Here is a 14,629-nt window from a genome sequence, read left to right as displayed (position 1 = left end):
AAGTGGAAACACCGTTGGGAGAAGTGTGTGCGTTGGGGAGGAGAGTACTTTGAAGGGGTCCCAGACCTGTAACTTCTAAATAAAGTACATTTTGTTTTATGACGTCAGTCCGCGTATTTTTTGAACAGACATCGTACAGTGAGATATCCATGCTCTGCCCACTAACGGTATTGAAACCCAATATATTGCTTCGTATGTCCGCAGCCATACCACTATGCCACTGGAAGGCACATCTCTGTGCTCGCTAACTAGTGTAAATAGAAAACCCAAGCACGTGAGCAACACTACTGAGATCAAACGTTTAACTCAACTGATTATCATTGCGATTGCGCGACAGGCAGAAACAAATCCAAGATGTTTTTTGTCTCGTTCCATTGAGGTTGATGAATAAACGCCATATGAACATTTTAATTTTTATTCTTTAATTTGTTACAAGAGTAAGCACTTTTAATCAGTCTTCATAAAAAAATATTAGATAGTCAACATGGTTTCACTAAAAGACTGGTAAACCATAAACCAAGATTCCTTTCTTTTCATAACTGTTAAGGTTATTTATATCCAGATTATACCTATAATTCAAGTTATCATTACCCATATGATTTATCTTACACTTATTATAATTAAAATCCACCTGCCATTTACTTGCTCAACTAAATAAATGATTAAATCTTTTTTGTAAATCAGCAGCATCCTCTTCACATCCAGTAAAAACCAAGACCTCAATATCCTCAACAAATTTCAGGAATTTATTGTCCATTCCTTCATCCATACCACTAATGTAAATAAAAAAGAGCAAAGGTACTGAGACTGAACTGTGAGGTACGTCACTTGAGAGGCCCCCCGCTAGTACAGCGGTAAGTCTACGGATTTACAACGCTACAATCAGGGGTTTAATTCCCATCGGTGGGATTAGCAGATAGCTCGATGTGGCTTTGCTATAAGAAAAACACACACACCCACTTAAGACATTAATCACGTTTGGCTAAACTTCATTTATCAGGACCATCTGTTTTTTTGTCATTCATCCACTCTCCTATCCAATTCGCTAACATGTCTCCCCCAGCGTTAGAGATACGTTTTACGTGCCTTTTATGTGATACATTGTCAAATACTTTCTGAAAATTCAGATACACCAAAGCTACACCTTTACCGCCAACTACGTAAATAATAACCTTTACTAATATTTGTGTTTTATCTTGGTTTCAGTCCCAGGTATTGTAAATACATTCTCAAACATAAACATCAGAATATAATGAGAAAAAGCAGCTCTCAGTTATATGGAATAGGTTTGTTCGTATACAACAAGATGTAAAGTACAGAGCTGACTGTTAACTATAATATAGGTCTAAAAAGCTTCCATTATAAACACCCCCCAACCAGTAGCAGATCGGTATGTCTGTGGACTCATACCGCTAAAACCGGGTTTCGACACACGCGGTGGGCGGATCACAGATAGCCCATTGTGTATATTTGTGCTTAATTCTAAATTAACAAACAAACTATTGTCATCCAGTTATCTCATTTATTTTCCTTTTAAAAGCGACACAAATTTATTGTTAAGCCTTATGTTTGAAAGAAGTGAGGTTTGATAAGTTACACTTGAGTGTGGTTATCTGTATTTAACTACTTGATGACTCATGTAATGACTGTAGTAAAAGGTATGAATGAAGAGAAACTGCTTTGTTTACTAACTAAAATTCTCAGCCTTGTTCTCCCAACGACTTTGACACACCATACAAAGAAAAATTGTGTTCTTGTGCGTTACTGAAACAGCCAATAGTTAGCACAACGCTACGTATGAAAAATACACAAAGAAATAGAGAACTTTAAAATATTCTCAACGAAGTGGAAGGATGACTGGAGCATAAATACCAGAAAAGAGTAAGAGATTCTGATATCATACTGTCTGTAAATACCCCCCTCACCCCAGACTTTCCCTACATTGTATTTTCACAAGGAAGAAGGAGTGAAGTGAAGGAGAAATTAACACAGAGTTGAAAATTAACATCTTTCTCGTTCTGTTTGTGATTGTTTTATTCATTTGCTCGATTGTGTAATTATTGACTTTTCTATACATATTTGTGTGTGCGTGTGTGTGCTTTTATTACATATACAAAAGCGAAATCAATTAATTTATTATTTATAAAAGGCGAAGGACAAGGATGTTTTTTGAATTTCGCGCAAAGCTATTCGAAGGCTATCTGCGCTAGCCGTCCCTAATTTAGCAGTGTAAGAGTAAAAGGAAGGCAACTAGTCATCATCACCCACAGCCAACTCTTGGACTACTCTTTTACAAACGAATAGTGAGATTGACCGTAACATTATAACGCCCCCACAACTGAAAGGACGAACATGTTTGGTGCGAGGGAGATTCGAATCCTCGACCCTCAGTTTACGAATCGAACGCCTTAACCCACGTGGCCATGCCGGGCCGAAAGGCAAGAAAACGGGTAAACATTAAATTTATGATATTTAGTTATACAGAAGGTTTCAAAACATACATCTATGGATTTATAATATTAAAATACAGCATTCGATTCCCTTCGGTGGACACAGTAGATAGACCAGTATAGCTTTTCTCAAAAATAAAGTGATAATTTGCTAAATATCTAATGTTCAATGTGCTCTCAGTTCCTGTTTTTATTACAATCTTTTAATTATTATTAAGTATATTTAGTGTGGAACTACGAAAATATATTATTATTTATTAATTAAGTTGCAATAGTTCAAAAGAAATGAAAATTTAATAATAAACGTTTAAAAATTTACATTTCTATATTTTGTAATGAAAAAAAAAATTACTAAACAACATATACAAAGTGAGATAGTTTAGTCTTAAGTAGAAGACAATATCACTTTGTATATGTTGTTTAAAAAAAAATAAAATAAGAAATAAAAAAAAATTCAAATATTGATGATGTCGGTTTAAAGTGAGATAGTTTAGTCTTAGGTAGAAGACAATATCACTTTAAACCGACATCATCAATATTTCATTGGTCTTTGTTATAGTGTTGACGTAATGTGTGTGTATTAAATATATTACATTTAAACGTCTTGTGACTGGATGTAGTCGTCTATTTAACGTGCAGCAAGATGAAAGTTTCAAATTACCTGAAAGAACAATATGTGTTGCCTTCAAGGTTTTTGTTTTTCTATTACATATTAAATAAAAACAGGAATTTGTAATTTTTCACACTTATTATTAACGTTTATTAAAGACACAATTTGAATTATTTTTATTTCTTTGTTAGTTTGGGAAAGTACTTAAAATTTTGTTTTATTTATAAATAAGTATATTTATTTACTATATTTCTCTATACAAGTAAAAAATAAGATTAATTTATTATACTTCAACGATACCGGTCGTGATTTGAATCACATGTAGTTTGTGGTTATAAACAAAAATAAGAGTTAAGTTATTTCGTCATCTTGAAAAACATGGAGTTTGTAGTAGTTCAGGTTTTTGTGAGGATTTTAAAATATTATAGATAAATATTTAAACGATATAAATATGGACTTAATTATTGTCCCTCATAAAGTCGATAATATGTATACGTTGTAGGAGTTTTGATACAATTACTAAAGATTGAAAATTAATATAATTACTTTAGACCCCAACTGATAGGACGTATTATTTCTTCTCATCTCTGTTATCACGATGCAGTCAGTTATAAGTTTATTTACGTTTCTCTGTGGATTACTACAGCAGTGACTAGAGCTTTAAATAATTCCATTTACGTTAAAATACTGGTTCAGTTACTTTAGACCTCAGTTTACAATAATAACTAAAAACTTTTACTTTAGAAGTTATCTGTTTTGTCTAAACTAGCAACCACACAGTCTAACTTCATTTCTTTTACTTTCACTAACTTTACTTGAAGTTAAGTTACTTATCTGCTTTCAGTATATTCACGTATTTATAAAATGACAGAAAACTTTACAAATATCTAGCCCTCTAATAACAACAATATTAAACATAACGAGAAAAAATTGAAAGGTTCAAGTAAGCAGAAGATTAATAATGTTCCAATATTATAGTACAACAGTTAAACTGCATATAGGGTTTTGTAACGAAACATGCTGTAATTATTGTTGAAATAACTAGATAAAATAAGTAACAACTCTTGAACTGAATAGTCTTGTATACTCAAAAAACAGCAGTTTGTTAGATATAATTGTTTTAAATGTTAAACATTCTGACGGCGAGTGTTATATCAAAGTTCTTGTAATTATTAAAGATTTTGATAAGTTATACTTTAAAAAGTAGAGGGACGGTAGTTTTCTAATTTATTGTTCTGATTAGTAACTTCGTTGCATCTAGTAAAAGGAATAATTAAGCTGCAAATAATCGTTCCCCACTACTTGAACAATAAAATTATGATTTGTTATTTCTCTTTGTATCGATATAAAGCATGATCTTGACATCAGAGAGCCAAATTTTTTGTTATAATATTTAGTTCTTTATAAAATACGATTCTAATAACGAGTAATCTTCATTACAGTTTTCGTCAAATTTTAATCATGTGGAATAGATGCTAGTGTTGAGTTGTAAATATATATATATAAAATAAACATTAGCAAAAATATGTTACATTATTTATTGGAAAGAGATTTTTTAAAAATAAATGTTTAAAAGTTTCCAGTTCTATATTTTGTACTGTAAATAATTTTAATAAAGAACAAGTATAATATAAGTTTGTTTAGTCTTGAGTAGAGAAATAGAGTTTTGGGGATGACTTGAGTGGTTAATTAAAGAAACTATAATACGAATGTGCAATATTTTGATAAGTTTATACACCTGATGATGATAAAACCTTGTTAAAACATTGTACATTTGTCGATCTAAATCTTATATTTGAACCTGATTTAAGGCAAAAAATATTCACACAACAAGGAAAGCCTTAAGATTATTCATTGTTGATTGCTTGTGCGTTTATTTATGAACAATCACTCAATGAACCACCTTTACAACAAAACAACTCCTACAGGTGCAGAGTCGGTGAGACATGTTAACTAGATAAAACTAAGCGCCATCTTGAAGTTCCAGGTAATGAAAGTATGGGAATATTAATCAAAATAGGAAGAAAAGTCGACTATATATTGGTAATGTGCAGTACTTCAACATAGTAAATATACAAAACGTTGTATCCGAATGTGAAACTTTGAAATACTTACTACTGGTAAGCTTGAGATTGAATTTCCGACAAAAGAAACCTTGCTAAGCTAAGAAACATCATTCCTTCACTCAACTCAAAAATCTCGTTAGTCTTAAAACTGTCCTAATTTTATTCTGTTATTTATATTTCTCAGAACGTACAAAACAGTGAAATAATTAAATATTTCTTGACAATCTATAAAAACTCATTATTCAACAATTTCAAACAATAACAAGTACAGTATTCAGTCCTACAAAATCGCAAGTCATACAAGCAACAAAAATGTTTCAGATGATAACCAATACACACATACATAAAAAAAACAACGAAATATTGAGAATTTATGAACAAAACATTCCAAGTCTCCTGTCATTTCGACTGGTGAAGTCAGATTGTCTGCATAGAAAAAGATCAAATGAAAATTGTTGTCAGTAAAAGTTTGGGTATGAGGGAGGGAACTCGCCAATTTAATTATTGGGACAGACGTCTGTTTTTCTTTGTACTATATATATAATACTGTAATTATATTGGTTTTCCGTTGTGGTAGATTACTGATGGTGGGATCCTTGTTATACATAAACACTAATAAACATTCTTTTTATTATTAGGATTGTGCTTTGTTTGGTGACATATTCTACTAAAAATAAATTAATTTTATGCTACTTCAAATCCATAAACAGCATAATATTATTGTTAAATAAATAAATATAGTTTTAATATCCATGAAAAGGTGTATAGAACTTTCACGTCTTGCAACAATAGGGCAAAAAGAAGATTCAGTTAAATATACATGATCACTATTCAAATAAAATCAAGCGTTAATAAATTCTCGGCATTTGTGTGTTTTTGGTAAGACATAAAATACACATGTAACTGAGATAAAGTATATTAAATAATCTACTTCCTCTCTGAACATGTTTTTTACAATTGTATCTCAAGTGCATTGGTTTGTTTTGAATATCATGCAAAGCTACACGGGAACTATTTGCGCTAGCAGTCCCTAATTTACCAGTGTAAGATTAGAGATAAGACAGCTGGTCATCACCACCCACCGCCAACTCTTGGGCTACTCTTACCAACGAATAATGGGATTCACCGTCACATTATAACGCCCCAACGGTCGAAAGGGCGAGCAGGTTTGGTGTGATGGGAATCCGAATCCACGACCCTTAAATTACGAGTCGAGTGCCTTAACCATCTGGCGATGCGTATCTTAAGTGACAATGATATATTACAAGAAACTTTCGTTTACTAATTGCTATTTTGGTGATAATTGACAAAAACATTTATTATTTGAGGTATTTCATAAAAAAGATATAAAGAATTTGATTTTCATAAGTATTTAGCTGTGTTATTTACATTTTATTTTTTATGGTTATTAAATGATACAACTATATTTATTTTATTTATAATATCACGCTGTTTATGAATTGGAAGTAACATAAAAGGAATTTATATCTTTGTTAATATATTTTTAATCGGATGTATTTATTGTAGAAACATTTTTATTTTCCTTATGAGTAATATGTATTGTATTTAATTAGGTTGGTTAAAGAGTAATGTTAGATGTGAAAGCGCTTCTGACCAAGTACAAATATTAAAACACAGTATTTCGAAATCATAAAAATATTAAAAATACAGTATTTCGAACTTATAAAAATATTAAAAATACAGTATTTCGAAATTATAAAAAAATATTAAAAATACAGTATTTCGAAATTATAAAAATATTAAAAATACAGTATTTTGAAATTAGTGAATCTTTCAATACTTTAATATATATCTAAAGGAGTTACTAATTTCAATGAATTATATTCAACTTGTGGTTAATACCCTACACAAAAGAAATTTTATAATATTCCAGATTAATTACATAGCTTAACTAGAAAAAATATTCTTTTTTTCAAAACTATAAACGCTATAATGCAACATTAAAGTATCACCTATATTATACTATTACTTTTTGTTCCCTTATTTATATGTATATCATAGACACGCTTTATGCCATTAGTTATCTCTACGAGTCTCCTACTCTGTAATGACGCATTATTGGGACACAGGGAAATCCATAAGGTTCTCAGCAGACAAAAAAATGTTTCATAGTATCTGATAGAACCATGGACAAGATAAATTGCAGTCTCAGCTACCATTTAATAAACGTAAAACATGTTTGATTTATAATTATAATAAATTATATAATAAATTTTTAACATTTTAATTTTTTTACACTTTATTCTTTAACCTAACCAAATGCATCCTGATATTCAGTTCACAGTTGAAAGGTGAGATATTTAAGCCACTTTTTTTTAACCGGTTATTGTTGAAAGAAAATATAATAATAATCCAGCTGAAGGTTTTAATTTTTTTATAGTTATGTTATACTGCTAAGCTTTAAGAAAAGTTAGAAAAATGTGGTTAAAATAGGTAAAGGATTAGAAATAAATTAAAAATTCAGTTAAGCACTCTTTTTTAAAAAAATTGACAAACATACATATTGATCTACGTTTCAAATTCACTATGATAATTCAACAAAATATTTATCATGGAAAATAAAATATAACTGACAGTTTTGTACACACCTTTAAGTGACAGTACTAGCCTCTCAAAGGTTAATATTATTAACGGAAAAATAACAACGAGCAAAGAAATAAAATTCATTTTGTTTAAATAAAAGAAACCAAACATTTATAAGTGTACCTGTTGCATCTGATCTCTTGTCTTTAATTTTTGTTCATGATGTAATCTGCTGGATTTAGAGTAACAAATTACAATTTATGATAACTCAATAACAAACCTTTGTATACTAATTAAACCTTTTCGTTAGTGAAGTATCTAGACTTTTTTTGTGAACGAGAAACTTTCATGCGACTCAGCGGAAAATATTTGTACTATATACACACGAACACACTCTGCTGGCCAAAATCTTAAGGCCAAAAAGAGATCTCAGTAGTGAATTGCACGGCCTTCATTGCAAACAACTTCAAACATTCGCTTTGTTATGGTCGATATAAGCGTTTGAAGAAGGCTGGCTGGAATGTTATTCCAAGTGGTGAAGATGGCTTCATTAAAATCATGCACTGTTTGGAATTTACGTCCATTTCTACAGACTTCCCTTGCCATTCACCTCCATACATTTTCAAAAGAATCACATTGTTCGCCATAAAAAAGTCCTTTGTCCTGCGGGCATTGTGGATTGCAGCGTTGTCCTGCTGAAAGATCCAGTCATTTCCACACAAGCGAGGGCCTTCAGTCAATAAGGATGCTTTACCCAATATGCCAATGTAGCAAGCTGCTGTATAACCTGATGCTCTATTGTTCGATGGAAAGAGAAAGCTCTCCAGATCATGATGGAACCTCCTCCACTGTGTCGTGTAGAAAATGTTTTCGGTAGGATATCATCATCGTGCCAGTAACGTTAAAAGCCATCTGGACCATCCAGTTTAATTTTTTTTCTCATCAGAGAACAAAATCTTCGTCCACTTTTCTACGTCCCATGTTTGATGCTTCTCAGCAAAGTTTAACCGAGCTGTTTCGTGGTGTGGAAGGAGGCGTGGTCTTTGAAGACGGTTTATAATATCTTTCCTGAATCTCAAAATGCCTTCAGGAAAGATATTATTCATTTCACAGGAGTGAAGAAGACGATTTGAGATGATTTTCTCCATCGGTTTGCCAAGGCAACTTGACAGATTGATGGGACGGAAATCTCAGCGAATCAGTCTACAAAGCTTTTAATAACAACCAGGTAACCATAAATGTATTTTTAGATGTTAAAAAGAGCATTTGACAGCGTATGACACAACGCCATCAAGTACAAATTAATACATCTGAAAATAAATCCCACTATAATTAAATGGATATCAAAATTCCTAACAGATAGAACAGCACAAGTAAAAGTCAATAAAACTATATTCAAATCCAATGATCAGTCCTTCCTCCACTACTGTATATTATTTTTGTCAGCAATATACCTTCCCCAGTTTAACATACACACATAATTCGCAACACGCAGACGACATTGGTATCTGGAATACCTCCAGAAACTCAGTAATGGCCGTGTCTCGCGTTCAAGTATCACTAAATAATGTGTCGAACTGGAGTAACAAGTTGAGAGTGGTTTTAAATCCAAGCAAAACACAAGCAATCACCTTTTACAGGAAACTAAAAAGACAAAGAAAAAACTTCTATAAAAAGTAAAATTTTCACTCTGAAATACCCCCATTAACATGAGCAAACATTTCACATTCCTTGGCATCACTTTCGACACAAGACTAACATGGAAAAAACATGTTAACAACATACACTCAATCAGAAAACTCATTTCATATTTAATGAATTTAACTAACAAACACTAAAACTGCTCACCAAAGACCATTAAACAAGGCTTACATCCGTACGTTAATAGAGTATGGACGTCAAGTCACATATAATATGTCAAATAACACACTTCAGAAAATCCAAGTACAACAAAACAAAATACTAACAGCAGTATGCAGACTACCACCATACACTCCCGTAAGTTATATATACCAAAACAGTAACTTACCAACTCTTAGAAACAGACTAACAGAAATGTCTTACAAATATTATTTAAAAGCAGAACACAGAAACAAACTAACTGCATCACTATATAAATTAGCCAGTGCAACAACCAAATATATTTCACCATATAATATATTTCAGCAATTACAGATCACACAACAAAGTACATAAAGGATAAATCTTACGTATATGTACTTCTTTTTCAGGTCTCGGGTACAGGACAGGAAAATCTTTCGGCGCCTGTCCGAAAGGACAGTTTCATGTTCATATTAACTTTTACATCTGCTTTTTGGGTTCTGGCCTGGCTGGTCTCTCCGGTGCTACCTTTGTATCGCTCATCAGCATTATGACCAACCTCACTCCTTCACCTAAAAAGATTCAAAATAAAAGGTATAAACCCCATGCAAATTTCAATAATCTTTCACGACAGGGAACGAAGAGGAACCACAACGTTCCTGATCACCCCAGTTAGAGAGAGAATTCTTTAGATTTCTCTGTCTCTGAACTAAACCCCTGCCACGTTAGTTTGCGTTTGTTCATCAGAGACGCTCAATGTCTGCTCTTGTGAAGAAAGCATATCTGTACTTCGGCTGTAAAATTGGTGATCAAGACCAGGAATGGGCGCCTCACATTTTTTTGTGCGACATGTGCTGTCTGTCTGAAAGCTTAGCTCAAAGGCACTCGAAAGACAATGCCGTCTGTTGTCCCGATGATAAGGCGAGAATAGAAAGGCCATGTGACGGACTGTTACTTCTGTTTGACTAATGTGTCTGGTTTCTCTGTCAAAAACAAGGTGTCAATTGAATACCATAATCTGCCTTCAGCAATGAGACCCGTGCCACATGACGACAGTCTTCCAATTCCGAAACCACCAGAGGAATAGACCTTTGACGAACCAGATGAAGAAATTGCAATGCAAATGCAGGGAACTGGCAGTAACATTGATCCGGATTTTGAACCGTGCTCCTCAGGCAATCCACATCTCATCATACAGTCAGAATTAAACTATCTGGTTAGAGATTTGGGTCTGTCTAAAGTAAAAGTCTAATTGCTGGGTTCGAGACTGCAGGAATGGTGTTTGCTGTCACTAGGAACGAAAATGTTTTTCGAAGCGGCCAAGATGATATAACCAAATTCTTTGCACAAGAATTACACCGTCACTTATCTACACTGATGGAACAAATATTATTACAACAATAAATACAAATAATGAACTCAAATTAAAAGAAGTTCAAAGCATGTGAAAGTTGTTATTGAGAAAAGAGGACGTTAGCAAGGAAACCTTGCTAGCTTAATAAATGTCCTCTTTTCTAAATAACAAACAACCTTCACATGATTTAAAATTCTTTTAATTTGAAATTATTATCTGTATTTATTGTTGTAATAATCTTTGTTCCATCAGTGTAGATCAGTGACGGTGGAATTCTTGTTTATACAAAATGTTTACTAAACTTGCTTTTACCATTTACTTCGTGCTTTTGATGAGAAAACCAAAGTTTAATAACAAAGACGAAGACGGCCGATAAAAAATTTTAATTACAAGATTCTTACTTCAGCGCAATCTTAGAATCGTGTTAAAAGATTATTATTACTAAATTCATCATATAATAACGCCATTGTCAGTTTAATTAAAGCGGTAAATAAAGACATATATATATATATATGTCTATCATTACACAACAGTTGTGTTCAGTGTAAAAATAGGATAATTTTATATCTGGAGTTTTGTGAGTCGTTAAGGGTCAGGCAATCTTGTTTTGGCTGTTTTTTTAATTTCGCACCAAGCTACTCGATTATACTTCATAATTAAAGAGAAGTTATAGTGTATTATATTGAGCCAGCTTTTACTAGTTTGTTTGGACAACAAGCATTTACAATTCACTAAAGTTTGTAATGTTAAACCTGAAGGGTACCTTATGTGATATATACAAACTAAACAGCAAGGTTTTAAAAGCATGAATTTCAATCATTCAAACATAGATAATATTAATCATGAATTATTAACCAGATTGATAGCAGCCAGTCAGTGCCACCAGATTTTCTTTGTTCTACTGTTTAAACCAAGGAACCGACTGTCACTTTTATAAAGTTCTCGAAGCTAAAAGCGCGTAACCTATTCCACTGCCGGACGTTGATGAACACAGACTCTGAAAATGGAAAGGAGTAATGAGTTCATTTTCAAACTTTATTAATATATAAAAGATTAGGTGAATCGTTTACTGAAATATGTGTTCTATTTTAATATATCTACCTATTGAATATAAAACTTAGCATTAGGAGTCTAGAATAAGAAATTAATAAAGCACATCTTCATAATATACACAATTACATTACTATACTTCACAAAATATATTGATATTGTGTCATCAGTACAATGCAAATATCAATGGTTCCAAGGAGTTCAGTCAGTTTTAATCATTTTTTTTATGTCAGCTGGTTCGTAAGATCAGTAAAATATCTTCCTTATATAAATCAAACATGCTTGTCTTTCGTGCAGATATATAAAGAGAAATGCAAAATCTAGAATGAGATAAGAGTACACCGGAAGTATTTTTGTTGGAAAGGCAGAGAGGGTAGGTGTTTCTAATAGTGATTAATTCTTTTTCGTTAATTAATTAATTATAATTTTGAAAACAAAGTTTTTGCTGATGTGAATCTCTTAACGCTAACTGATATTTTCTTCAGAAAAGAACCTACTGATGATATTCAATTGTTACCTATAAATTTTAAATGTCTTATTTAGAGATAGCTTGACCCAATAAAAGAGTATTTTAATTGTTTCTTTCTTCGTAATTTCTTAATTGGGAAAACTAATATTTATTCTAATAATTGTATGTTTCTTTATTTGTTCAATTGCACACAGTGATATTTAAAGTCCATCTCCTGAAAGAGAACAGTGAATTATACAAATACACTCATAGGTTGGGTCTTGTTTAAAAAATATTACACTAGCTATCTATAATTGTGAAGTTTTAGATAAGTCAACACACCAATTCGTAGCTTTTTTATCAATGAATAGAAAGATTGGCCTAAACATAATAATGCCCCTACAGCTGAAAGAGCAAGCACATTTAGCAACAGGATTCAATCAACACACCAATTCTTAGCTTTTTCATCAATGAATAGTGAGATTGGTTTAAACATAATAATGCCCCTACAGCTGAAAGAGCAAGCACATTTAGCAACAGGATTCAATCCTGCAACCCACAAACAAGAGTTGAAAATCCTAACCACCAAGTCATGCTGGTCTCTTGTTATTATGTAAGCTATATATTCACGGATGATAGAAGAACATTAGTTATCGGATTCGGAAACAATGTCTTTATATAAGAAACAAATCTGTTATTATTGATGGATAGTTATCCCATACCATTCAGGATATCAGATATTAACTCACAGTACCACATAAATAAGAATTATAATGTCAATTATTCTTTATTTGTTATTATACTGATTAATTAGATAAGTAAATGTTTTACTTAGTCAATAAAATTACTATTATTTAATATAAAATATAATTATGAATATTATAACTCATTTTTCTTAACAATATAACAATTATGTCTGTCATATTAGAGCAGCCTGATGAGACCTGGTTGTGAAAAAAAGGTATTTGGGGCATTGCATATGGTACGTGTGGTTGACGTATTATTACATATTCCTCTGTTTTTACACATTACTATCATAAATATTTCCACTGGCTAATATTTTCAGACAAAAAAGGTAAAAAATGAATTTGTACTTAATACCTCATGTTTGAAATACTAAAATATAAACATTTAGAAGCAGTACTTTATGATACATAACAAATATTACGTTTGTTAGTAGCACTTTATAATTAAAATTATGCTCGATGTGTTTTATGTTATATACTTACTCTCCACGTTGTACGATAAAGTACTATTAAAACACTATCGGATACAAGTAATTTAATAAAATTTGTTTCTGTAAAAAGTGACATAATGATACCTGGTGCAAAATTTTACAGCATCCTACCATCTACAAAATGTTCAAAATACATTAAATAAAAGTAGTTCTGGAATGAAGGTAAACAAGAAGTAAATATATTAGCACAAGAGATATTACACAGAGAATATTTATATTAAAAGGACCTGAACTGAAAAATAAAGGAATACAGAGGAATAAGTGACTATAGCACTGATGAACAACATTTATAATGGATTAGAGTGAATGTTTAAACCTATGGTATGGTGTATGTACAAAAGCTCTTATAATATATTTTCTTTTGCCCAAACCTTTATTATTATATTTTACTCATGAATAAAAGCCTCAGATCACAGTTCGCATTATTCAAATGTATTGCAATGAAGATAAGTCATTTCCTATGTATAACTAATTCAATAAATATGAAAGGATTAATGACATATTCTGAAATGTTTTATGTACCTACTTTATTCACATAGCTTCAACCAGTAAACAATACTTAAATTGTTAAGTGTCTGTTTGTGTGGTTCTTTTAATGTAATGTTCAATAAACTTTCATAAATTTATACTGATGTAGCTAGTTAAGAGATACCAACAAACGAAACATGCTACTACAATAAGCACTTGTTCCAAACGTATTACTTTGATCAATTTATTTCTTAGTTCAAAAATTCAGTTTACACATGTATATAATATGGTTACAAATTCTGTCTCTTTTTCACGCTTTTGACCTTGACAGTATCACATCTTGTAACACCTACACAACATAAGTTATGAAAGAATAATGTATTCTGTAAACCACATATCTAACTTAACATTTTATACCATCAGCTGATTTTTAAGTTATCATGAATGGTCAGATCTTATTTTATGATTTTATATTTTCCATCGAAATAGCACTATTACAAACATCAGAGACAATAGTATCATGTACATAACATCTTACAGGTTTTTCAGAAGTATTTCAAATTTTATTATCAGCATTAAAA

General features: G+C 31.6%; 1 protein-coding gene across 1 annotated transcript in view; it reads left to right on the top strand.

Moving 5' to 3' along the window:
* LOC143225304 (uncharacterized) overlaps positions 1-14,129 on the top strand; it is a 520,157-nt gene extending 506,028 nt beyond the window's left edge. Inside the window, exon 5 of the mRNA XM_076454450.1 lies at positions 14,120-14,129. The gene's annotated coding sequence lies outside the window, so the exon portion shown is untranslated. The remainder of the gene's footprint in view (positions 1-14,119) is intronic.
* Positions 14,130-14,629: the final 500 nt, after the last annotated feature.

Source organism: Tachypleus tridentatus, chromosome 9 (genome assembly GCF_004210375.1).
Source record: "Tachypleus tridentatus isolate NWPU-2018 chromosome 9, ASM421037v1, whole genome shotgun sequence".
NCBI lineage: Eukaryota > Metazoa > Arthropoda > Merostomata > Xiphosura > Limulidae > Tachypleus > Tachypleus tridentatus.
This window is presented reverse-complemented; position numbering and strand designations above follow the sequence as displayed.